This window comes from Triplophysa rosa, linkage group LG10 (assembly GCF_024868665.1).
Source record: "Triplophysa rosa linkage group LG10, Trosa_1v2, whole genome shotgun sequence".
NCBI lineage: Eukaryota > Metazoa > Chordata > Actinopteri > Cypriniformes > Nemacheilidae > Triplophysa > Triplophysa rosa.
This window is the reverse complement of record NC_079899.1, coordinates 16,387,732-16,412,288: the sequence shown is the minus strand read 5'-3', so window position 1 is coordinate 16,412,288 and position 24,557 is coordinate 16,387,732. Positions and strand designations below refer to the sequence as shown.

Here is a 24,557-nt window from a genome sequence, read left to right as displayed (position 1 = left end):
AACTTCAGTTGCATCATATCTCGATAGTTATAGCCTACTTTAAAGTTAGTGGTTGTCATAATGAAATGTGAAATCCTTTATTTGTGCCTGTTATTCGTGAGAATCCACTAGATGGCATCATTTTCAGTGATATGTTAAAGACAACACAGGCAACTAGGGATGCTCATTTCGGTTAATTTCCCTAACCGAGAACCGACACTCGTTATCCGAACATTAACCGTTAACCGATAAGATTCTAATAATAAACTGGAATTAAAAAAATACATGCTGCGTCTCATTTCGAAGGCTGCGTCCTCCGGAGGTCACGTTTGTCTGCCGCATACGCCTTCGCATGTGACATCCAGAGGACGCAGACTTCGAAATGAGACAGCTACAGTTGACGAGGGTCTGTGACACGTTAAATATACAAACATTTTTTTCACAGATTTATTTTAACATGCAAACAGCAGCATAACGAATACATCAACAACAGCACCTGCATTCACATATTATCACATTTTCACGAACCTGCGGCGTTTTGGACAATGGAGAAAAACTAAAATAATATATAAATCCAAAGCATAAAATAAACAGGCAAGAAAAAATATGAATTAATTAACAAAATATGACAAAACGAAAACACAGAAGAACCGGCAAAGTTTATATCCGTCAGAAAGTTTTTTCATCAAATAAAAATAGCAGGCCAACCTCAATCCAAAGTTTGGAGTTTTTATTTAATAAAGTAACATGTTTACGTGTTGTGGTGACAGTCTGGAGCTTGTTGACGATTAGACCCGCGGCAGAAAACACACACACTTTCAGATGGCACGGATGTCCCGGGAATGTAGAGATAACGCCTCGGGAAGCGCGTCACATTTGCTTTCCTCCAGCCAGTCTTAGCTAAACATATATAAATCCGATCTGCTATACCACCCAAAATACAAACATTATTTTTTACTTATTCATATTTCACATTCGTATTTTTACGTCACGTCTAAAAGAAGGCAGGGATACCACCGGTCGCACCGTTTTCTTCTCCAAAGCGCACGGGCAGCCGATGCTAAGCATCCATGAGATACGTTTATGTAAAGGATAAATTGATGGCTAGCACCGAAATTCCCTTGCAGTGCTCCGCTATTAGCTTTGCTGAGCCGTAGACATGCCGGGAAGACAGAGAATGTCACAGCGCATTGTGAGCGCGATTGTCCCGTGTCTACATTTAAAACAAAGAACTTGAGCAAGGCTGCCAGTGGCACTCCGTTTGGAGGAATAAAGCCCTGACAAAGGTGGCCTCAACAATCAGATGAATTACACGTGTCCTGTTTCGTCAAGTGACTTGCGTGATTTTAATCGGTCTCGAAAACGTTTCGGAGGGCATTTACACCTAGTCGCACGCGTCTGCACGCTCCGTGAGTTAATGCTTAGCATGTTTTTCTTTCACCATACAGAAAACTAAAAACATGTACGATTTAATAGTCATTTAAAAACGTATTATTAAATTATTTTATTATTGTATTATTAATAATATTAAACTTAAAATAAACATACCTTTTAAATCGTTTAACTGATAGTATTAACCGGTCAAAATTTTAACGATCAGTTAACGGTTAAACGGTCAATATGAGCATCCCTACAGGCAACAGAATAAATAACCACCTTGCAGCAGTCGAGAATAAAACACAGTCATGTAGAGATTGTTTCTGAGATTTATTTGAATCTTCGAACAAAACACCCAAGGTCATATAGTTTAATTTACGTATTATATAAAAACAAATGTTTTTCACTGTGGAAATTTTCAAAGATAAAAGATGTTCTTTTACTAATCTGGTAAAACCGTTAAAGCAGTAAAACAAATAACGCTGCCTTGCATTATTAGTATGAAATAGCAGTATATAGTCATAAATTGCATTGTTTTGATTTTTCCCAGGATCTTAAAGTGAACGAGCTGTGTTCTGATCATGTGCATTTAATCTACCTTAAATTATTTCACGTTAGCGATGTGTAGACAATAATCAAGCCTAAATGATTGCTTGACAAGCCTGAGTTTTAACAGTTCCGTATGACAATAAATACATTTTCAAGTCTATAACCATCTTTAACTGGAGCCAAAACGTTTCTGCGTACTCCACGTAAATAGAAAAGTATTGAAACTCCTTTCAGCTTGGTGAAGGATGGTCCATCTCTCTTAATTTCAATTTTGAAAGTACTCTATTGGCATGATTGCTGTACCTATTATTTTGCCAAATCATCCATATACACAAAATATCAGTAATAAAAAACTAAATAAATAAATTAAGGTGCTTTGTAATGGTAATAAAAATGTGTGGACAAATACAGTAGCTACAGTTATGCTCCATCAACCCTAAAGTCTCTCTCTCTTAGGTCTCTCTCTCTCCTTCTCTCAATCTTTCTTTAGTTCTGCTTGCATTTTATTCTTTTTTTTAACATCCTTCCACTTTTCCCCCTTGATCTCTGTAACCCTGATAAAAACATCAAAGGCACTGTTCCTGCTCTATTTCTGCATGTGGTTAGGTGATAGTTTTTAAATGTGTGAAGAAAAAAACTGACCTCTAGGCTTCCTTGCTTCAGAAGCTTTCGACATCACTTTGAAAACTCTGCTGCTCTCAGCATCGCCGCTAAAGCGCCAGCAGCATATTGTTTGCTGCTTAGCAACAGGAAGCGTCAATGTCACAGTTACCCGTCACCTACAGTACATGGAAGAGTCCACTGAATGTTGCATGAAAGGTTCAAACTATATTTGCGGGCCTTTTCATATTTTTACCAAATATACGCTCAGCGAACGTCTTGGTGATTAAGAAGGTATAGAGAATAGAGATTGTATTTTAAAGGCTTCTCTGTTATCCCAGAGGCTCTTGTTAGAAGATTTTAAAGGGAATATTTTTAATGTTAAACACTAGTGAGTCAGCAAAACTCACGGTGCCGTGTCACAGGTGGGGCAAGTTTAATCATAGACAAAGTTTTTGTTCAGTGTTCCTCAACCTCTCAGCGAGCTGTTTCTAAGCTCATACACGATGTGTCTCAGCAGATACCTCTGAAGGCTACCGCATACTCAATTAATCATATGCCGGAGTGCACGGTTCACATTCTTCATTATAAAACTGTCTCTTGTGATAGCAGGTTCTTTCGAAGTGTCCGTCAACAAGTGTTGTAACAGCCAACCAGCTTACAGCCAGAGTCTGAAGATTTCGCACCGAGGTGGAAAATAGTTATGAAAAGTGGCAGTATGTGCAGGACGCTAGATTAAAATCAAGAAAGGTTACATTTGATAGCTCATTGACATGATGGATGATTATTAGCCTACTTGTGTTTGTGCTTAACGTCAGGGGACATTCAGAAATTGTTTCCTGAGATTTGATTTTGGCCAGTTATAATGAAACAAGATGCAAATCATTCATTTTCTTTTTGTTTGGAGTCAATGCAAAAAAATGTTGTTTTTGAAATGTTTATTCAATACATATGCATTTAGTCATGAATATTAAATTTCAAGGTCAGGGGTTTGCGTTCACGGGACGTTAGCTAGATATGGATGGTACAGACCATCTGGATTTAATTGTTGATTAGTTCAGGGATACTACTGTAAATTACGCAGAATGCTGTATAAGGAAGATTTGCATTTTAAATCTTTGGTAACCACACAAAGGAACTTCTGTGCATTGCTTTGCATACAATCTATTGATCCGATTTATCAGGTTGCTACCCATCCTACATGGATGTCAGTGTGCAACTCTCTGTGCAAAGCTCTAGAGAAAAGTTATTGCATGAATCAGATCTCTTTACTGTAATTGTGCTCTTGCAAAAGCTGGCAGCACTGGTTGCTGCACCTCTGGGAAATCTCATGTGTGTCTCTGCTGTAGGATGTTTTGAAACATGCAGACCTGAGCTCTGATGTAAACCGATTAGACATGACAAATGTGTGTAGTTTATTAGACTGTTCTAGATCCGTTGAAGTTTTGTGCCTCTTTCATTCCTCCACATTCGTCTCTCTAACTTTTTTGTATGGTAATTGTTGAAGGAATAGATTGAAAGAGCTATCAGAAAACTATTATAGACTGTTCTGCACCTGAACTTGAGCATGTATGGTTTTCTCTCTCAGTCTGTTTTGGGGGAGGGATGGTTTTCCATGAAAGAGAATCATTGGTTTTCCATCAAAGAGCAAAAAACAGCCTATACATTTTTCAATATTATACAAACATTTAATTTATACTTTGTTTAAAAAGCATTTTATTTTATTCATCAAAATATATACATTTACGTTGGTCTAATGGTTTATTGAAACCCAGGTTTAACCAAAAATATTTTGTCACATCCTCGGTTTTAGGTATTAGGTATGCAAATGCAAATGCAAATACTTTGAAAGTTTGTTTATTTGCCTAAAAATAAGATAACACATCTGTCTGAAACCATATATTAGGGCTGTCAATAGATTCAAAAATGTAATCACGATAAATCACTCCCTTTTCGTGTAAATAACTGCAATTAATCGCACATGTATAGTGAAATTTACACTATTTATTTTGTTTAACACGTTTATTTTAGTGCTGTCTATCGATTAAATAAATTAATCACACACAGCATTTATGTTTTTAAATCTGTCTAACAGGTAGGAAATATACAGAAAATAAATTAAGTTCTCAAACACTTTACAGTCTTTACTGCTAAATACATGAAATACAGAAGAATCCTCATTATAGCTACAAAATAACATTGAGTTCTTCTTTTATTTTGCTCTTTGATTAACATTAGTGACAGGAGTCACACCAGCACGTTTAAGAACACGGCCCCTTTAAGAACTGCCGCTCTAAGCCGGTCTAATGCGCTTCCTATTTTCACTACTCTTTGCATTCATTTATGACTTTATTTATCTCGTTGAAGATTGTGCTTGCGAAAATACTACGAAAGATAAGTTAATACTGGTGCGCTGTCTGACAGATTCTGATGCAGCCTTTAAAGCCCAAGTGTACACCAGACGGGACCGCTGTCGGGTTGCGTTGAGCCATGTTCCACAGCCAGAAGCTGTCAATCTATACTGGACGTGTCAATACAACCATTTCAAATCGTGCCTAAATAGTTTAAAGACTTAAAGATTATATAATGTAACGCTAGACAATGATGACATAAAAAGCTGATGTTGCGTTAATGACATTACCGTTAACGTTAACACTGACAACCCTAAATATATATATATATATATATATATATATACTGTGTGTGCGTAATTTAATTGCCATCAAGCACTGAAATTCAGCTGTTTGCATCTTGAAAAGATACAGATTCCAGTCAAGATCAGCTTCCCCAGAGTCAGAGAGCTTAGAAGATTTGAAGTGCTTTGGTTATGTAAATGTGGCATTTTTCTTCAAACGCTATCCTGGAGAAAGATCAGAATAAATATTTTACCAGGGGTTTTTAGACAAAGGCAGCTGTCAGATGAATATGTACAGTACACAAATCCATTCAGAAACAGATCGCCATAATTTGTAAGCTAATACTGCTGTGCGCTTTTACAAAGTCGTTTTATGAACTCTGAATGTACTTATGAAATCAATTTCACTTCAGTTCACTTTGATTTTATTTGTGCAGGCCTTGTCATATTATATTTTACGCTGCCTGGAACACAAAATTTGAGATCAATTTCCAAATCAGAGTTTGAGGTCAAATTAACATTGAATTCATGAATTATAAGAAATCTATTTTTTTGGGGGGAGGGGGGTTTGTAGAGGCTGGATTGACAGGACTAATTAATTGGCAGTGAACCTGTGGTGCTGTGGAGCAGAAACGATGTGGAACAAAAGGCATCATTAGTGTAGACTGTACTGACATACAGTGAGGTTGGTGGTGAGGGGGATACCTGTATCTGCAGACTAATGGCAGCACAATAATGAATGAGATCCAGAGGGCAGGTTCAGCATGAGGGCAGGCCATGGGGTCGTGGTCTCCACTATGCCATGGCAAACAATCCAAAACAAACCTGGCAGGCTTCTGTATGAATTGTCTGCTGGATAGAAGGCCCAGACCACTGTTGGGTACATAATGGGGTGGCCTCTACACACCATTTCTCGGTTGATGCATGGCACAGGCAGATATAAAGTGTCAAAATTATAAATGGGTTGTTCTGGAAATCAGTTTAAACACGGTCCGATGTACCTGAATTGACCTTTTTTGAAATTCAAGTCATTGAAAACTCTTGAAAACATCCATATTTATGAAGAGGTACTTGAAAAGTTCTTAAATTATTAAAGGCGTTATAAATGAAATTACAAAATAATTTAAGTGATTTTCTATGACAGTGAGTAGGTGTATTTGGAATGTCTCATTTTATTAAATGTGCTACTTGATCTGAAAAGTTTGAGAACCACTAATCTCACATATATGCTTGTTCTTCAAAAGATTAAAATGTCAATGTTAACAAACAAATTATGTATCTTATCAAAATAGAAACATTTAAACAATCAATAATTGTCACAATCTCGTAGGTACCCATGCCTGTTTTCCCTAGTTTTCCCCCCGGACTACATCTCCCAGCATTCTCCACGCTCCCTCACCTGTTCCGTTTCAGTCATCACCCTCACCTGCCAGCCATCACCCTCGTTATCAGGATTGCATAAATACTCATTCTGTTCTCCCATCGTTGTTTTGTCTCTGTTATGTTACCTGTGGAAGTGATCTGGTGTTTATTTCCTGGTTATTTGGTCTTTAGTGTTAAAAGTGTTGTTTTTGGAAGTATCTCTCTTTTGTGGTCTGTGGATCCCGTTACAATAATACTTTATTATGACAAAATTTCAGTGGTAACTAAGCTGGATTTAGACTTTATCAGTTTTCAGATTGACGATACGTCCCAGAAATGCGCTTGAAAAGTCCTTGAAACGTGCTTAAAAACTTTTGGAAATGTGCTTGAAAAGTTAAGCCCTGGAAGTTCAGGAAATCTAAATGTGCTTGAAATGTCCTTGAAAGTTTTTGAAGATAAGAAAATCTAAATGTGCTTGAAAAGCCCTTGAAAGTCCTGGCATTTCAGTATACAATGTCTGTATAAACCGTACAAGCACACTGCTCACTGTAGAACTAGGTAACATAGACTTTCCTGTAACTTAACTCATGGTTCACAATGACAAGATCATGACTTTGATTCTCAGCTTGAATGTCCCTTCAGAGACAATCGCCTGCCAAATGCATTTTACGCAATATGTGATATGCTATGGATAATGTTTGATTGTTTAGTTTGGTGCTTTTGATGGTTCAGTTTGGTGGGATTGAAGTTACTTATGAAATGTGTAGTTCAAATGTATTGCATTTTAACAATCCATCTAGTAGTGAAATGTTCACTTTAGATCAGTTTTATACCATTTAGAGGCAACAAAGAATTGTTTGTTGTTATTTTATTTCCTTGAGGCTAGATTTTTAGTAGTGTATTATTTTTATTTTGTCAAACAAAAATGAAACCAATGTTTTGCATTGCAGTTGGGTAAATGCCAATTTTGAGCAGCAACAGCATTATTAAACTTTTCAGCTTCAGTCATGTTTAGGCTGGTTTGTCTTTGTTTTAGAGGGTCATTAAAAGCTGCTAAAACTGCTAACTTCTGCATTTATACTCTGGAAAGACATTCAAATGTCCTCTGTGGGATTTGCATATTCTCCGCTGATGCCATTTAGAGTCTAGTGTTTTAAACAGACCAGGGGAAGTATAAAGGTAAAGCTTTTACTAAATATGGGATGATAAATATGTAATTTCAGAATTTAGAAATAACTTCAAAGGCAGGTCCAATTCCCTGTAGTTGAAGCAAAACGTTCTGAACAATGTCAAACTAATTTAATATCCATGTGAAAATTAACGTTTTTCCAGTTCTGCCGATTTTGAAATTATGACTGGTTGAAGGAACTTGTTAAAAAAAAGAAAATGTAATACCTTGTCTTGAAATAGGTAAAGTGGAATACGCCTGGATTTCTAAATGATCTCTAAAGGTTAAACAGTTGACCATTATTTTATCTTTATACTTGACTTAAATTATAGTCTTCATGTGATATTGTGGTCAATAACATGTCGCTTTGGTCATGTTTTATAAATATATAGATGAAGCTGAATACAGTAGATGTGACTGCTGTTGCTTTATTCATATTTTTGGGGTTCTCCATTATGTGAAGAATTCTCAATTTGGGGAAATTCAAGACATCTGAGTAATATGTCTGAGGAATAGACAGTGTCAACAAGAATCTGAGCAGCTGTTGTTGTAAGTTTACTAATGTGTTTCTGACTGCTGTTTTGAAAGTTCAAATATTGAATACAAAATGTTGAAAGAAACACATAACAATGCGTAAAAATTACTTCAAGAGCATCAAAGCACCATTAGGAGAAAAAGATTCAGATGTTAAGATAATTGATGTATTAGTGAATTAGTAACCTGGATTGTAGTTATTTGTAGTTATTCATCAATATCAGAAGCCAGGAAGATTCACAAAGTAGAGAGAGTATTCAATATGGGCAGATCACAAGTGAACTACTCACAGGCCAGGCTTCACCCCAGCAATGGTTGAATTTACACAAACACAAAGTCAAAATTACCTAATTTCCATACAGGTCTAAAAGTCAAATTAAAGATCAATCTGTGCACATCGCAAAAGACGGGGTCACTGTGGGCCAGCAAACAGCTGCATCTGTGTATAAAGCAAGATTTTGTTCACTTTTGGATAGAGAGTGTAGTTTGTTTTTCTATTGTGGCGTAACGGCTTTATCCAGGTCAGTTCCCCCTGTGCGATTGTATGACGGATTCCAGGGGCGTTTAATAGAGAAAGGAAAAGAGTGAATGTTCCTTTCTTATTTCTTTTGGAAATATCCACAAAGACGTATCCTCCCTCTTTCTCTCGCTCTCTCTTTTTCTCTTGCACGCACCCCCTCTATTCAAAGACATGTAATTGCATCATTTTTCAGGACTTTGGCCCTGTCTGTGGGGTGGATTCGCCTCATTCATCAAACTAATGGAGGCAGGAGTGATTGGAAAATACAGGCTTTGATCATGGTGTCGTCTTCTTTTTCCCATCACTCTCTAGCACCCCATGTATGTAAACACACATAATCAGCTTCATGTTGCATCGGTATCATTTAAAATGTACAATAATGGCTAGACCTTTAAGTGTAGCTACTTCCCATTTAGACATCATCCAGAATAATTAACTGTAGGGACTAAGTGGCAGCCTCATGAGTGTGACAGAAAAGGAAAGATATAACTATATACATATACATATACATGAAAAAATACCTCTAAAGCATTTATACCTAATGTTCATTCAAACATTTTCTTGTGTTGTATCTGTTAATGTTAGTTAAAGCACAATGAGCTAACAAGAGCAAAAATTACTAATTGTACTGTATTTGTATTAACAAACATTAACACAGATAAACAAATATGTTGCTCATTGTTAGTTCATGTTAGTTAATGCATTAACTAATGTAAACGAATGGAAGCTTATTGTAACGTTACGAAAAATAGCGTGGTTGAATTTTGTGAAAAACTCTTTTAAGTTGTCTATGTGTGTGTAACTTAAAAACTTAATCTTTAGATTTTGTCCTTGAAAAGATTGGTCTAGCCAGGCAGTTTCTTGTAAACTCAGATTGGCATTATGAAACATGATGCAGGCACAGACTGTGGTTTTGAGGATGTTTATTGATCGCAAAACAGGTGAATTAATTAGTTTTCACAGCAGGTGAGCAGAAAGCCATAGACTCATAGTCACTTGAGCTTGTGTTGGTCTATGGAGTACGTGATCAGTGTGTAATCATGCTATTGCTCCTTTCGGTTATTTTGATAAAAAAATTTGACTCACTCTTCTCAGCTAAAACATTTTTTTCTAAACCAATTTCAAGTATGATGATTAATATGGTACACAATTATTATTTTATACTGCATTATTGGTTTTATTTATAAAATCAATGTATTTAATGTACCAATAAAGCTCAAACTTTTTTCAAAAAATTGAAAATGTCACACCTCTAAGTAAGGTTAATAACACCCGCCCAAGCCAAACAAATAGTAATCATGAGCAAATGTGAGAAGACAATGCTGTCTGAAATGTATGTACAGTATGTAACAGAGAAAGAGATTGAGGCAGACACTGAATGGAAGCTGATTGGACGATCTTCGCTGAACCAGTGGGGACTGGTTCATCTTTCATAGAAATTGAAAAATCCTGCACGGTTAAAAGATCTCTAACACCCAAGCGTTAAATCCAAATTAATCATCTTTCACTTAATATAATGCGCAAGAGTGTTTGAAAGACCGTGAGGGTGTTCCTTTGTCAAATTTTACTTTAAATATGTGACCCTGGATCACAAAACCAGTCTTAAGTAGCAGGGGAACATTTTTAGTAAAAGACAAAAATACATTGTGTGGGTCAAAATTATCGATTTTTCTTTTATGCCAAAAATCATTAGGATATTAAGTAAAGATCATGTTCCATGAAGATATTTTGTAAATTTCCTACCTTAAATATATAAAAACTTTATTTTTGTGAGTGGATGGTCTGCCACAGTGCCCCTGATTAACAACTTCAAAGGCAATTTTCTCAATATTTAGATTTTTTTGCGCTCTCAGATTCCAGAGTTTTAAACGGTTGTATCTCAGCCAGATATTGTCCTATTCTAACAACTCTTATTTTAAGATTAATTTTATTTATTCAGTTTTCAGATTATGTAAAAATCTCAATTTCGAAAAATCGACCCATAAGACTGGTTTTGTTGTCCAAGGTCACATATGTCAATCCCATTTAATGTCACAGGCATATTCAGACGGGTAATTTTGCCTAATTGTGGGTAAACTGCTAAATTGAGTTATTTTACTAGGTTCTTGATTTCTGCTGAGATTAAGAACAGCATCCCAGAAGAATTTCAAAGACTTAATGAGATCTAGTGAAGAATGTAATTGTTATCCAGAACTGCTAGCTCAGTATGCGTTTCTAACTGATGTGAAAAATTGGCATGAATATCTGCCCCACCCACTGAGAGATTTCAGCTTGTTTTGTTGAAGTGACTTACAATTACAATAATAAAGAGCTGTTTTATTCACCATTACAGCTGGCTCCAATTGTTCGTGCCACAAATTGGTCATTTAAGAGTATCTGCTTAAGCAATTTTACAACCACTGTTTATATTTTGTTGTTTTTCTTTTACTCCTAAGCCTGTTATTACCACCAAAGCGTCTGAGAAAAAGAGAGCAAGTGAAATTATCCAGAGAAACATTCACGCCTCTGCAAATTAGCTTCACACTCCCACTGTCTCTTCAGATTCTGAAATGGCACTCCAAGGTTTAGAGTTGATTTTCTGAACAAGACTTCAAGGTGGGTAAAAATAATTTCTTAGAAATGCTGTGATATATTTTCGGTTCCAGTTGTTTTAAAGCTAGTGGACTGTAATCCAAAAATGGGAAAAGGGCCAGATGTAAATGCAAACAGTATGTAATCATCAATTATCAATGCATAGCGTACAGATGTCATACCTCCATGGTTTGTGAAGAAGTGAAGTTTGATTGTTTGTTAAAGGTCCATTGTAAGAAATTTATCGGCATCTAGCAGTGAGGTCGTGAATTGTAACCAACGGCTCACTCCAGCCCTCCCATTCGAAGCACTATGGCGTCTGACACAGGACTAAGATGTTTTCGCTTCTTTGCTGAAAGAAATAACGTATTTACGAAATGCGCTCTGTACAAAGTTTGTCCATTTAGAGCTACTGTAGAAACAACATGGCGAATTCCATGTAAGGGGACCCATGGTGTACGTAAATAGAAATAGCTCATTCTAAGGTAATACAAGCACAACGATTCATTATGTAAGGTCTTTATAAACATCTGAAGACATAGTTATGCATCTGTTCTATCCAAATTGTCCCCCCCTCATTTAAAAAGTGTATACGGACCACGTTAGTCGCTTTACATAGCCGTTCGCTCTAACACTACCGTTAACTTGGATAAAGGAATGCTATTATGAGAATGTTTAAATGTGTAAATCCCTCCGCCATCTGTGCGCTTCTAACAGCAACCGCATCGGCTTCATTGTGTGTGGGACACAGAGCTCAGTTTTCCGGCGGTGCAGACAAAATTGGGTTCCTGCGACATTCCAAAAATCTAAATGTGGCTTAATTCATTAAGATTCAGTATCAACCTTAATAAAGCGTGTTATGTAAATAAATGCCGAAGAGCCTGAACGTGAACGGAAAGCGCATCAATAATGGATCACAGGACAAAGTGTGAGCGCTTTGCATTCATGTTCGAGTGTTTAGTGTTTTGGAATGTCGCATGAACATAAGTTTGGCCTTATTGTTGGGAAAACTGATCTCTGTGTTTTCCGTGAAACCGGTGCGCCCGTCTTTATGAAGAAGGGCATGATATGGCAGAGACGTGGAAAACGAAGGAAAAACTGAGGCGAGTTAAGTTAATGGTCTATATTGTTGTAGTGTTTGGTTACTGCTTTATATTTTATTTATTCGTTAATACAATCTATTGAATATATTTATTTATTCCTATTTTTTGCGTTCTGACCTCAGAGTTTTCTTTCGGTTTTAAAGCCGTCTGGTTGATTATTTCCACTGACATGATTTCATTTAAGTGCTTCAATTTGCTGTATTTTTATTTATTCGTTTATTTACTGTACAATTTATATTCTACGTTTAAAATATTGCTACCATTGAATTTTGTTTTTGAAGAAAATACTCATATTATAGGCTATTTTTCACATTATAGGCTATTTTTGCAGTCTGATCCAGAGAAAAAAGGTTTTGTTAGGCCTTTTTATTTTTTGCACTAATATTTTAGTTTGTTAATATGTTAGTTTTGGTTCGTTTGCCTAAAATTGATATTTACTCCATCTTTTTTCCTCCAATTTTCTGTAGTTCACTAGAAAAATATTAAATTGAGACGTATAATTATAACTTGGCAGTGTCACAGCAGATTGCATTATACGTGCGCTTGAGCACTTAATTTATATTTTAAAGATTTTAGATTTAGATTTAGATTCAATTTATTGTCATTGCACATGTACGAAGGTACAAGGCAACGAAATGTGACCTCTGCATTTAACCCATCCAGAGAGTAGTGAACGCACGTACCCCCGGAGCAGTGGGCAGCTATCACTGCAGCGCCCGGGGAGCAAGTAGGGGTAAGGTGCCTTGCTCAAGGGCACCTCAGTTGTTACCCGCCGGCCCTGGGAATCGAACCGGCAACCTTCTGGTCACGAGTCCGACTCTCTAACCATTAGGCCACAACTGCCCTCATTATAAAGGCTCATTATAAATACATTTTTATATATACATAAAATATCTTTTTCATACATGAAGCTTAAACCATCATCTGATGTCCCCATTCCCCATGTGTATTGACATATTTAAATTAATATCATAAACGTGCGAATAGTCGACTAATGGCCTAAATGAAGAACTAGTCGACCAAAGAAATCTCTAGTCGAGGGCAGCCCAAATAAACACGCTATGTGTCTTTGAACACGCACAAGTTACTATGTATTATTTAGAGCCCCTGTTATGGCACAAAACACAACTGACAGCATCTGAGTTTATAATGAAACATGTGCACATATGTGAATTGAGAAGCCTTAATCTCTGGAGGGGCCAATTCAAAGAGTGTGGTCAAGTGCGAACAGCAGCATTTAAAGCAAAACAGAACTTATACGCTAACGGCCCACTAAGTTAATGTCCAAGTGGGCACAGAATGAGCAATTCGTTTTTCATGTTACATGAATGCCTTAAGATTGTCTCATAGAAGGCTGCTGTAACAAAGGCTTCAAACAGCATCCTTTGTACACGCACACACACACACACACATAGATTTATTTGACTGTTTTTGTGAGAACACACATTTTCAGAAGGTCAATGATTTCATTCCCTCACATTTTTTATCTTAAAATTGCAAATACTGTTCATTAGAATTATTCAACTGCAGAAACGGAGGTCTGTGCACTTCTTGTTCAAGTACACATACAGTATACACAAGCTGCAATTGCATTATAAGGACTCTCCATTTACTTTTGTTGTTTTAATGCTTTAACCTATTTTTATCCTGCCTTACCACACACAGACACAAACTGGCAATTCCAGCGTTATGGATGTGACATTTTTCCTAACCCCCCCTCCATACCTTGTAGGATTTCTGTAAATTAAAATGTGCAAACCAGGATCAGTAATGCCCAACAAATTGAGAAGGGTTGGCTCTTCACAGAACATGAAACTGTTATGTTTATGTCCCCATTTATGAAGAATATGGACTTTTATGGATGTGACCATTCTGAATGTGACACTTACCTGACAATGGAGAATCATGCTTTACGAGAGACTTAACATTGATTTTTGTTGTGTAAAGGTTAATCTTTGTATGGAATTTTCCACATACAGAGGTCAAGCTTAAGTGCTTTTTTTATATAATACACATCAGCAGCTCTTCATTATTGCTCTGAAGGTATATAGGCTGTTTGGTTTTGCATGAACCTGATTGATTAAAATTTTGTAAATTTTAAGTAAAATTTGTGAAAAAAATGAACATTTGGAGTTCTTGACCACAGCTGATGACAGAATTATCTCTGTGCCCTGATTGCTTAGTCATGTACATGAATGATTTTAGTTCTCTAAAGTGAACTACAGTAAACTATCCCTTTATAGAAACTTTTCAAAACTATTCATTATACAAAAGTATGTTTTTTCTTTTTTACATTATTTAATATTATTTAAAAGTTTTGGAACTTTACTTGATTTGAAATAAACTGTTCAATTTGACAAAGTCATATTGGGAAATTCTTTTTATAAGGACAATGCTTTGCAGATGCATAGATTCTTTTGTAAAATATTGGTTCCACTTAATGGAGGTTGGTGCTGGTTTGTTCCAGCCTGTCAACATCAACCTTCAGTTCATAATCAGGGCAGTGCATGTATTAACATAAATGGGGAGGTCAATTGTTTTCGTCATGGCAACGGGTATTAGAGTAAGCAAAGGCAGGGAGGAGTTTGTGAATGATAAAATATTTAATCAAGGCGCTTGTTAGTTGACAGAGTCAGTTATAAATGGAGAGCCTGTTTGCCTTATTTAGATTCATGGACTTAATTAATGTGTGACTATGAGTTGTGCATCCTGCATCTCATACATGTTTATGCATGCAAATGCTTTTAACCGCAGGCAAGAAAAGACCCAAACATATAACATGAAAGAGTAATAAATAAGTTAATAAATTTCCTAGGTTTCCCTGAGGATGTCTGTTTTTGTTTTGTTTTGCCTTGACTGTATTGATGTCATATTCTTAATTCATATGGTGGATAGATAGTCACCCCTATTAATGTTCATTTTCACAGTCACATGGATACCTGTTGCCCCCTTGAGTGGAGAGCTACTGTCTAAATCCCTTCCATCTTCAATTAAACACTCTCTCTGAGTGAGAAGCCTGGATAAGAGTTGCCATAGCAACAGGCTCTCACTTAACAAGGTCCAGCTTAGAATTAGAGCTGAAACTAAATTGTGAATCTGTGTCTGGCGGTAGGAGAGTGAAAATGACAAGGGAAAAGTTAACATGGGTCAATGTGAACAATCATCCAACTTGTTGATGAATGTGATAGATTAGTGTATATGTAGATTTGTGTTTTTCAATGGTTTGTTTTAGCTGTAATATTGTAGCATCAATGTTGAAAAGGAAATAAATATATTTTTTATGCCCCATCTGGCTATTATTTTTTACACACGGCTTCTTCCAATGTAAAAGGAATTTGACCTTTTTTTGACGTCATTTGACTCCAACTCGTATAAAGATAAGTAACCTGCAATTTTATGTTTCAAACAAAGATGGCGATTAACCCACCAAGATAGTGAAAACATGCAGTTTTGCATATAAAGTTGTTTTCCAAAGTGAAGCACTTTTTCATAACGGTTGAAGGTACACGTACCTGTACCACTCGTTCGGAATGGATCGCTTTCTGTTTCGCTCTTGTTTATACTGTTGTGGATTGACAGCAATCACTAGGTGTTTGATTCAAGAGTCTGAACTCAATCCTAGACCATCAAAGACATCCTGCTCTTCCACAAATCTCAGTGTCAGGGAATCAATTCTCATTGGCTTTCAGCTGATTGTTTGTTGCACGTATCGATGGGTCTGCAGAGAGGCAAAGAAAGAGAGATGAAAAGCGAGAACATGTTTATGACTGTCAAGAAAAGATGATTCAAACTTTTAGTGTGTGAGAATTTAAACAATATGGTTATGTGTGCTGCCTGGCTCCAGAGCGTAGAATAAATCCTAAAGGTCTGAGGGTGAGATGGTCGAAAGCCCAGTTAGTGCTTTAATACTGTACTTGCATAATTCAACAGAGCCTGGGTTACATTTCAGTTAGTGAGATGTCACTTGATCAAACTGTTGCCACAGAGCTTCATTTTACATGAACATAAAAGTCTACTAATTAAAACATTTTTTTCCAGGCACTTGTTTTAGCAACGTAACATTATAAATACATTTATTATAATTACATTGTAATAAAGCTCAATAAAATGGAAGGAAGGAGGCAGGAACCGGCGAACATTTAACAAACTTTAATTCCAAAATAAATAAACAATAAACAGCAATAAAACAGGCCGGCAGCCCCTCACGGACGACTGCCGGCCACACAAACTTAAACAAAACTTAACTAATGTCCGGGCCCGGTCCTCTCTCGCCGTATTCTCCTGCCGTTCGTCCTTTTATGCTTCCGCTCCTCTGTGAGAGTTACGAGGCCGGAATGACGCCCAGCTGACACTCATTATCAATCGCGTCCTGGCCTCACTTCTTCCTCCCACGGCTCTCGTCATGCCTCCCTCGTCACATACATTTAACATTTTGCCTCAAGAAGAGCCAACATTATATAATAATAATAATGAGTAATGAATAAAAAAAATAATACTAATGCTAATAATAATAATAATAACAAATTTGAATATACAATGCTTTTAGTTTTGCTGAACTTTGTAGATCCAATGCTTTACAGACTCAGGCTGTTATAGACGGTTACTGAGGCAACAACATAAATGTTATGTGGCCCAAACTTAACTTCCGGTAGACCTCCGCAAAGCATCAATAACTCTCGAGTATTTTTAATTTAATTTAAAACAATTCATATACAAGAAAACATGATTATAAATTAATATTAATATAAATTAAATGTAAAATAAATTGTTATATTACTAGCCACTAGCCAGACTGATAACCAAAGCCAGATCGGAAGTTAACTTCGGACCAGGTGTGTGTATGTCCGATGAAACTATCTATACAGCCTCACCATTGGTGTCTGGTGGCAGTGTATATAATATTACAACCATAACAAAGCTCTCTCTCTCTTTCTCTTTCTCTCTCTCTCTCTCTCTCTCTCTCTCTCCTTCCTTTGTCCTTAAGGGATCTGCTTAAAGCTCTGACAACACTGAAAGGGTGGTGGTATCATCTCCCTACAGATTTTTGTTTGTTTGTTAGATTTGTCAGTGACATTTCATGCAACGACACACTATAGCTTCTCACAGTTTCTCCTTTGATGGGCTCTTCTTTGCCTGAAGATAAAAGAAACACATTATTCAAATGTTTGCCTTTAATGGATGGCCCAAAGTCATTAAAAAGAAACTGAAATTAGACAATGTTCTTAAATGAATTCTATTGTGTATTTTTAGAGTTTCTTTGTTTGTAGTCTGGCAGCTGCAGCTATTAGTGTGGAAAGCAATTTACTTGGTCTGTCAGTAGATAGTAATGGAAAATGCCTAGCTGCACTTTTGCTGTGTAGTCTCTTAGAATTATTGGTGGCTTGGCAGTGAACTTTGCTTTTGTCAGAATGCTATCATGCGTGTGAAATAGACATGAAACAAAAGCGTACATACTATATAAAACAAAGCGACAATGTACTTAAAGATAAGGCAGTACAGGAAGTGTCTGTTGTTGGGTTAACAATACATGTAAATACAGTATTGACATATGTTGTGTTTTGGTCTGTTATCATTCATCTCTGATGTATGACTTTTTTAAGCTCCTGTGTCCTTTCTTCCTTTCCAAATTTGGTAGATGGGCTTTTGCGTGTATAGTGCATATTGATTTTATTTTGCTTCTGCAATCTTTGCTGGTCATTATTTCGAAGACATGTTTCTGAGTCATGGGTGCACTCACAGTGTCGAATGGCGCTTGATGGTAATGCATTCACCTTGTGCTCACAGCAATAAAGAAGAGATGTGCATTTTTCTCCATCCTCTTTGGTCTTTAAGAAATGAAGGAGCCACTCAGAGCTCAGTATTGCTGTCCATTAACCAATCGCTGTGCGCCGTATGGTGCAATATCACATCACAAACAATTCTTTGTTAAGTTGTCCCTAGTTTTAACTCATAAACATTGTTTGTTTTTGTATGACAGGCATTCCTGGGTTTGAAGTAATGAGTAAATTCTTTGGCGCTCAGATGATATTGTATTGTATCCCTGGATTGTATGTCATCATGCCTTAAACCCTTTTTTTGATGAAACGTTTTTTGAGTGAGGAGCTTTCACCTGGCTGTTTGTTTAGACATCAAACTTTCATAGGACGGATCTCTTTCCAGATTTTCCAGGGCTTACTATGATTTTCTTTTTGTGATTGGCCTTTGTGAACCTCTAGCTGAGAAAGTGAAAACTAATCTTAGCATAGCATCTTTTAAGGGTGCATCCTTTATTGTTGGTTATTTATTTCTCAAAATAAACAACTTTTATTAGGAATCAGCAAAGGGGAACATCGCTGGTACAACCTCTGTCTTGTGTTGGTTGAGTTTGGTCCAGGCATTGAAACACAATATTCGCACTTTCATGCAAGCTCCTATAGTAATACAGTTTCTGCCAAGAGGGCAAAAGGTGAAATCAATGCAGGAATGGAACAGATGTTTCTGAGAAAGAGTCAGGTGATGTAGTGAGGAGAATCTGGAGTGAAAAGCAGCAGATTGCAGAGTGGTTTTCATTTTAAAGTGCAGATCCACTTCAGCTGATGCATTTACTCTTTTATGGTTCTTCTGCCAGTGAGAATTGAATTATGGAGGTGTTTTGTTATTGCAATCTGAGAACAGCATATACGTGCTTTCACTCACAAAGCACATATTTATTTTCTGAGCCATTGGTGTATAAATTACAGAGACAATTTAGGCATGTTACTTCCCAATAATCCACTTTTCCCTCTTTCTCGTTGATTTCGGTACTGTTTTCCCATTTTCTCCACATTAATTCTCTTTGTCTCTCTCTAACTCTCTCTCTCACACACACACGCACATTTATGTTACGTTATGTTATATTAGTCAGGACCTTTCATGACCCTCCACACACTTCCACTAGGGTGACCACCCGTTTTTTTCCCGCCTTTTCATCAGCTTATTGGTTTTTAGTTGTCACATTAAGAAACACATTCTTTAACCCGAAACGCACATGAGATGCTTGTTCGCGCCATTGTTTATTTAACTATTTAACAGTGCTGTGTCAAAGCAGTCCGGTGCACACCAGTGTCCAACGAGCTCATACAAACGCAAATGTTTTAAAGCCTGACTTTTATCCAATGTATGAGAAGATGACAGTGATTTCAGTCATCAAGAGTCTGCGACGTCTGTCAGTAGATCGATGGCGATCCTCCCATGTCAACTTGCTGGATAAAAACTCACTAAAACATCGTAAACTGTGTGGCTTTGAAACTGTGTTTAGCCTATAGGTTTTGGTTAGCGTAAAACATAAAATAATTAGCAAATAATGAAATGCATTATTTCACAATACATTTTAAAAGAGAAACTTTTTTTCATTATCTGTTTGTTTTTTAAGTCTTTTAGTTTTCTCTTTTTGAGAAGATCTCCAACGTGTACAACATGATGACTCCGAGTCTGATCTGTGCTCAAAATTTGAAGAGACAGTTAACCTTAAATTGAAATCGCCATTAAAATGGTTTTATGTTCTATAACATTTTATCTATGCCTTAATTATGTTGTAGTTTGGAATGGACTAAATAACAAATTATTTCTACGAGCTAAAAGGTAGAAAAAATATATAAAGGTGTTTAATTCCGTTATTGTATCCCAGTTTCACGGTACCTTTCAGTGGTGTCCCACATTTAGTTTGTTGGGTGGTGGTCACCCTAAGAGTGCTTTCTTACCTTTAGTTCGGTTCATTTGGTCCGATCCAATGGCAAAAAATGATACATTGTTGCATTTTTCAGCGGTGTTGGTTCATTTTCATACCACACTGATTGCTTTGGTCCGAACCAGTTGAAACGAACTAAAATGCAGTCACGTGACAACATCCACATCACTCGTTGCCGAGAACGTATTTCCTATCATTGAGGCACACAGGTTACATTGGGCAGGCCTTAGGGAGGCGTACAAGTTTTCCTGATAGCAGTGCATGCTGGGATTGCTGAGGTGCTGATATGTGTTTACTATAATTCTTTGTTAGAACTTCACTAATGAAACACTAATGAAAGCAACTGTGCATAGCAAGAACGGCATTGATTAAAGGAAAACAGTTTGCATTTGGCACACTTTTATTCTAGGCATTTTATCTGAGTGTGCGTTTTATAGGAATCGAGCCTCATGACCCTGGAGTTCTTAGTGCCCTTTTCTGCCAGTTGAGCTAAAAGGCAGTGGAAGTTAAAGGGCCGGTAAGTAATTCCTTTGCCTTTTTGAAGCATTTTGAACAAGGTTCACCACAGCTTGAGACTCTGGACACTGCAATCAGTGCTCAAAAGCTCAAGAAAGCACGGCAACAATGCTCAAGCTCAGTCGGACTAACAGTCAGGATTTATTAGTCTTTTCTAGACTTTGGGCAAAGTTTTTCCATTTGCTGTGCTTAGATGTGGATCCCTCAAGAACTAGTCTCAATTTGCAGAAAGAAGTGATTTATGACGTCTTAAGATCTGAGTCTGTTTTTTTTATTTGTTTGTTTTTCTTTGCTGAACAAGACCAGAGGGCTGTTCCATCAAAGGCCGTTAAGAAAAGCGGCGATTAAATCCAACACCTGACTTGAATGAACCGAACTTATCAGTCACGCTTAATTCGGTTCCATAATGGTAAGTTGAAGATCATGTGATCTGACTAATTTGAGTCAGGTTCACCTTGTTCAGATAATTGCGTGTGCACGCTAATATTCAGCAGCCCTACAAGTCAAGCTTTGATCAAATCGATCCGCTAAGGAAAAGAGAGCAGTGATTGGTGCTGGTGACTCAGGACCTTTTGTTTCAACACTACTTAATAGTATGCTTTCTCAGCAGCAAGCTGCTATAGCCTACAATAAAATAATTTTATTAAACTGAAGGAAAAGTTAAAAATTTAAGGCTACAAAAAAATTGTAACTCTGTCTGTTTAATTGTCATCAAAAATCAGCTTATTGCCCCATCAGTCTTTCTCTACAACCATCATTGGCAGCCTCTCTCTCATCAGGCAGACAATATACAACACACACAAGGCATTTTACATTGCCATTTTTTTAAACTGTCGGTCACTATAAATTGTTTGGATTTACATCTTTTTGGCCAATATAATTGTTTGAAATTGTTATAGCTATTATCAATTTATAGGGGAATGTTTAAATTCAAACTTTATTGACATTAGTTTAAACATTTATAGTATATCAAATCGATATAATCTAACACAGATGTATGACAACAGACAATATATTCATTTATTATTGTGTTCTATAATTTATTTAATTGATTTCTTTACATTTTTATTTATAATGTTCATTAAAGTGATGTAATATTGCATCATGACAGAGAATCAGTGGTAATATCATCACATTACGTTGACCTCTAGTTAAACAACAACTAAGGCTTAGCCTGACAGTTAGCCTGCCCCGGACCAGGCTAATTTCCCAGCATAAGTTGCCATAGTAACTGAGTTCGAACTATTTTAAGTTTGCTTTATGAAACCGAATCGACTGACAACAAGTCTGATTTACCAAAATAAGCCCTTTTTTGGAACAGCCCTTAGAGATAACATTTGTTTGGTTGTTGATAATGTTTGAGTGCTTAATTAATATCCATGTCAGTGTGGTGTTATAGTAGGTTCTGGAACAATATCTTCAACAAAACGTTCTTGTAAGGTATTGGGTTCAAAGGTCTGGGACTATATTAACAATTTGGGGTTTGAAATGTCATTTAATTCAAGCACAACTCAAATGTTATAAAATATTAACATTTTGACTCATGGTCTTAGAGATTTGGATGCCACTGTATACAGTAAATGAAGAACCTCCAGTGTTGGCAAATATACGTAGGCTTATAGGCTGACAGTACAATATATATCTATCCTATTCTTATTAAAGTTAGATCATGTGCCATATTCTCTTTCTGAAGTACGATACAACAGCAGGCTTGCTAAAGGAATGAATTTCAGCGTAATAACGCTACGTTTTGTGCAGTGGAAAATGTGACTGTATAAAAGGCCTGGAGCGTCTTTGAAGGTTGAGATGAGGAATAGCGGGATCAAAAGCTGTCTTTTCACGAAAGCAGGAGTTTCTTTTGGAAATAGAAGGCTTTATTTTCTTCCTTTTTACAAAAGAACAGGTTGACTGTCATTAAATCTAGAGTGTTCCTGGTCTCTAGATAGCTGCATGTTAGGTTCGGCAGAGAATCTTTGTTCTTGCAAAGTTTGTCAGTCAATTGCCACAGACTGCACTAGATTAATGAGACAAGGTTTTGAAGATGATGATAAGTGTAGTAGGTTCATTGGATTAGATCAGTCATTCTATAGACTCCCAACCCATCAAAGCCAAAAAGATTGTTATCCTAACATGCAAGTGTATGTGTCAAATTGGTGATTAAATGGCAAACCTATTCTCGATATGATGATTAGGTCTGTTTTGCAAATTGCGTGCGTGGCAATGATTTGCAACTTTCCCTATACTGAATCACATGAGAAGCATGTGCTGTGCAGTAACTATAACTAAGAGCAGTTCAATACGATTTGGATCTATATTTTTCAAGTTGATTTACAAAACCCCCAAGATGCCCCTCGGCTGTTTTTTTATTTTTTTCCTGCATGAGATGGGCACTTAGGAATGCTGTATGAAAGAAAATTAGTTTTGCTTTTCATCTTTCTGTGTGGTTTGAAATTATAATCTCACTATCTTTTTATAAATGGAGTATAGATATACCCAATACAGATATTTGATAAGAAATGTTGGTGATTAGAAGCATCATGCAGTGAGACCGTATCTTTATATTGCAGCCTACTGTTCAACCAATATATTCCCTAAACCTGATTGTTGGTAGTGCATGTTCCCTCTGTTGAGATTTACACCCACATCTGAAAATTAATGCAAGTGTTTTATTTGATTTGCGACGGCATTGCAATTCTGTACTGCATCTCTGTACCAGTAATATAGAAAATGAATGAATTATTTTTTCAATACAGTAACAGCATGCAGGTTTGTCGTCATGACTCACTGGAAACTGCCCCATTAACAGCTATTTCAGCACCTCTCAGTTTATTTTCAGTGCTGTCTATGAGAACTATTGCGATATTTCATGCTTTTTACCTGCTACTTTAATATATATATAGAGAGAGAGGGAGTTTATATTTAGTTTAAGAGTTTATTTCCAAAATGAGATAACTCCGTTTAAAAAAAAATCTAAAATCATGTTTTTTATTGTGCATTCCAATTAATATCAATCAAACTGTAGTTGGTTTGTTTTGATTTAAGCCGTAATAACTAAATAAAACAGCTAACTAACACAATAAAACACCATAAGAACATGATAACATCATAAAAAACATGATTTTTGATTTTTTCTTCATATAACTCTTCATATATGCTGTATATAGCCTAATAGGCCTATGTTACCCTGGACCACAAAACCAGTCATAAGGGTCAATTTTTTAAATTGAGGTTTATATATCTGAAAGCTAAATAATTAAACTTTTCTGTGGTTTGTTAGGATATGACAGTATTTGGCTGAGATACAACTATTTGAAAATCTGGAAAATCGCCTTTAAAGTTTTCCATCAGAGGTGCTGTTGCAGGGCGTTGCTAAGACACAGGTTTTTTTTAATGCTCCCTATTGGCTTACCGCTGTGGCGAGTAGATGAACCCAAAAGGGGAAATTCTAAGCTTTACATAGATACCAAACTTGAGTGGGTAATTTCCTAAGAGCGGGTATCAGTGAGTAAAGTTTGTAGGCGTGTTTCCCGCCATTTTTGTTCGCGATTTTCCTGCATCCACTCACAAAAATAAAGTTTTTATATATTTACTTTAGGAAATTTACCAAATATCTTTATGGAACATGATCTTTGCTTAATATCCTAATGATGTTTAGCATAAAAGAAAAATCAGTTATTTATGTACAACGTTGGCTATTCCTACAAATATACCCATGCTACTTATGACTGGTTTTGCAGGGTCACATATAATATAATAAAAATGTATATACAGTATATGTATAATTACAAATTTACATCAGTGTGAATAAATAGATATTCGATAGATGTGCAAAGAATTCTTTCAGGAAGTGCAAAATCAAACACATATATGCAACATGTCTTTGTGCTTTACAGCAATACATTGTTTCAAAGGGCGTCCTTGGCTCGGTACGCACCCAG

The 24,557-nt window shown here is 36.5% G+C and overlaps 1 protein-coding gene across 6 annotated transcripts in view; it reads left to right on the top strand.

Annotated features, from left to right (window-relative positions):
• grid1a (glutamate receptor, ionotropic, delta 1a) overlaps nt 1-24,557 on the top strand; it is a 241,885-nt gene that overhangs the window by 180,056 nt on the left and 37,272 nt on the right. The window lies entirely within an intron of this gene.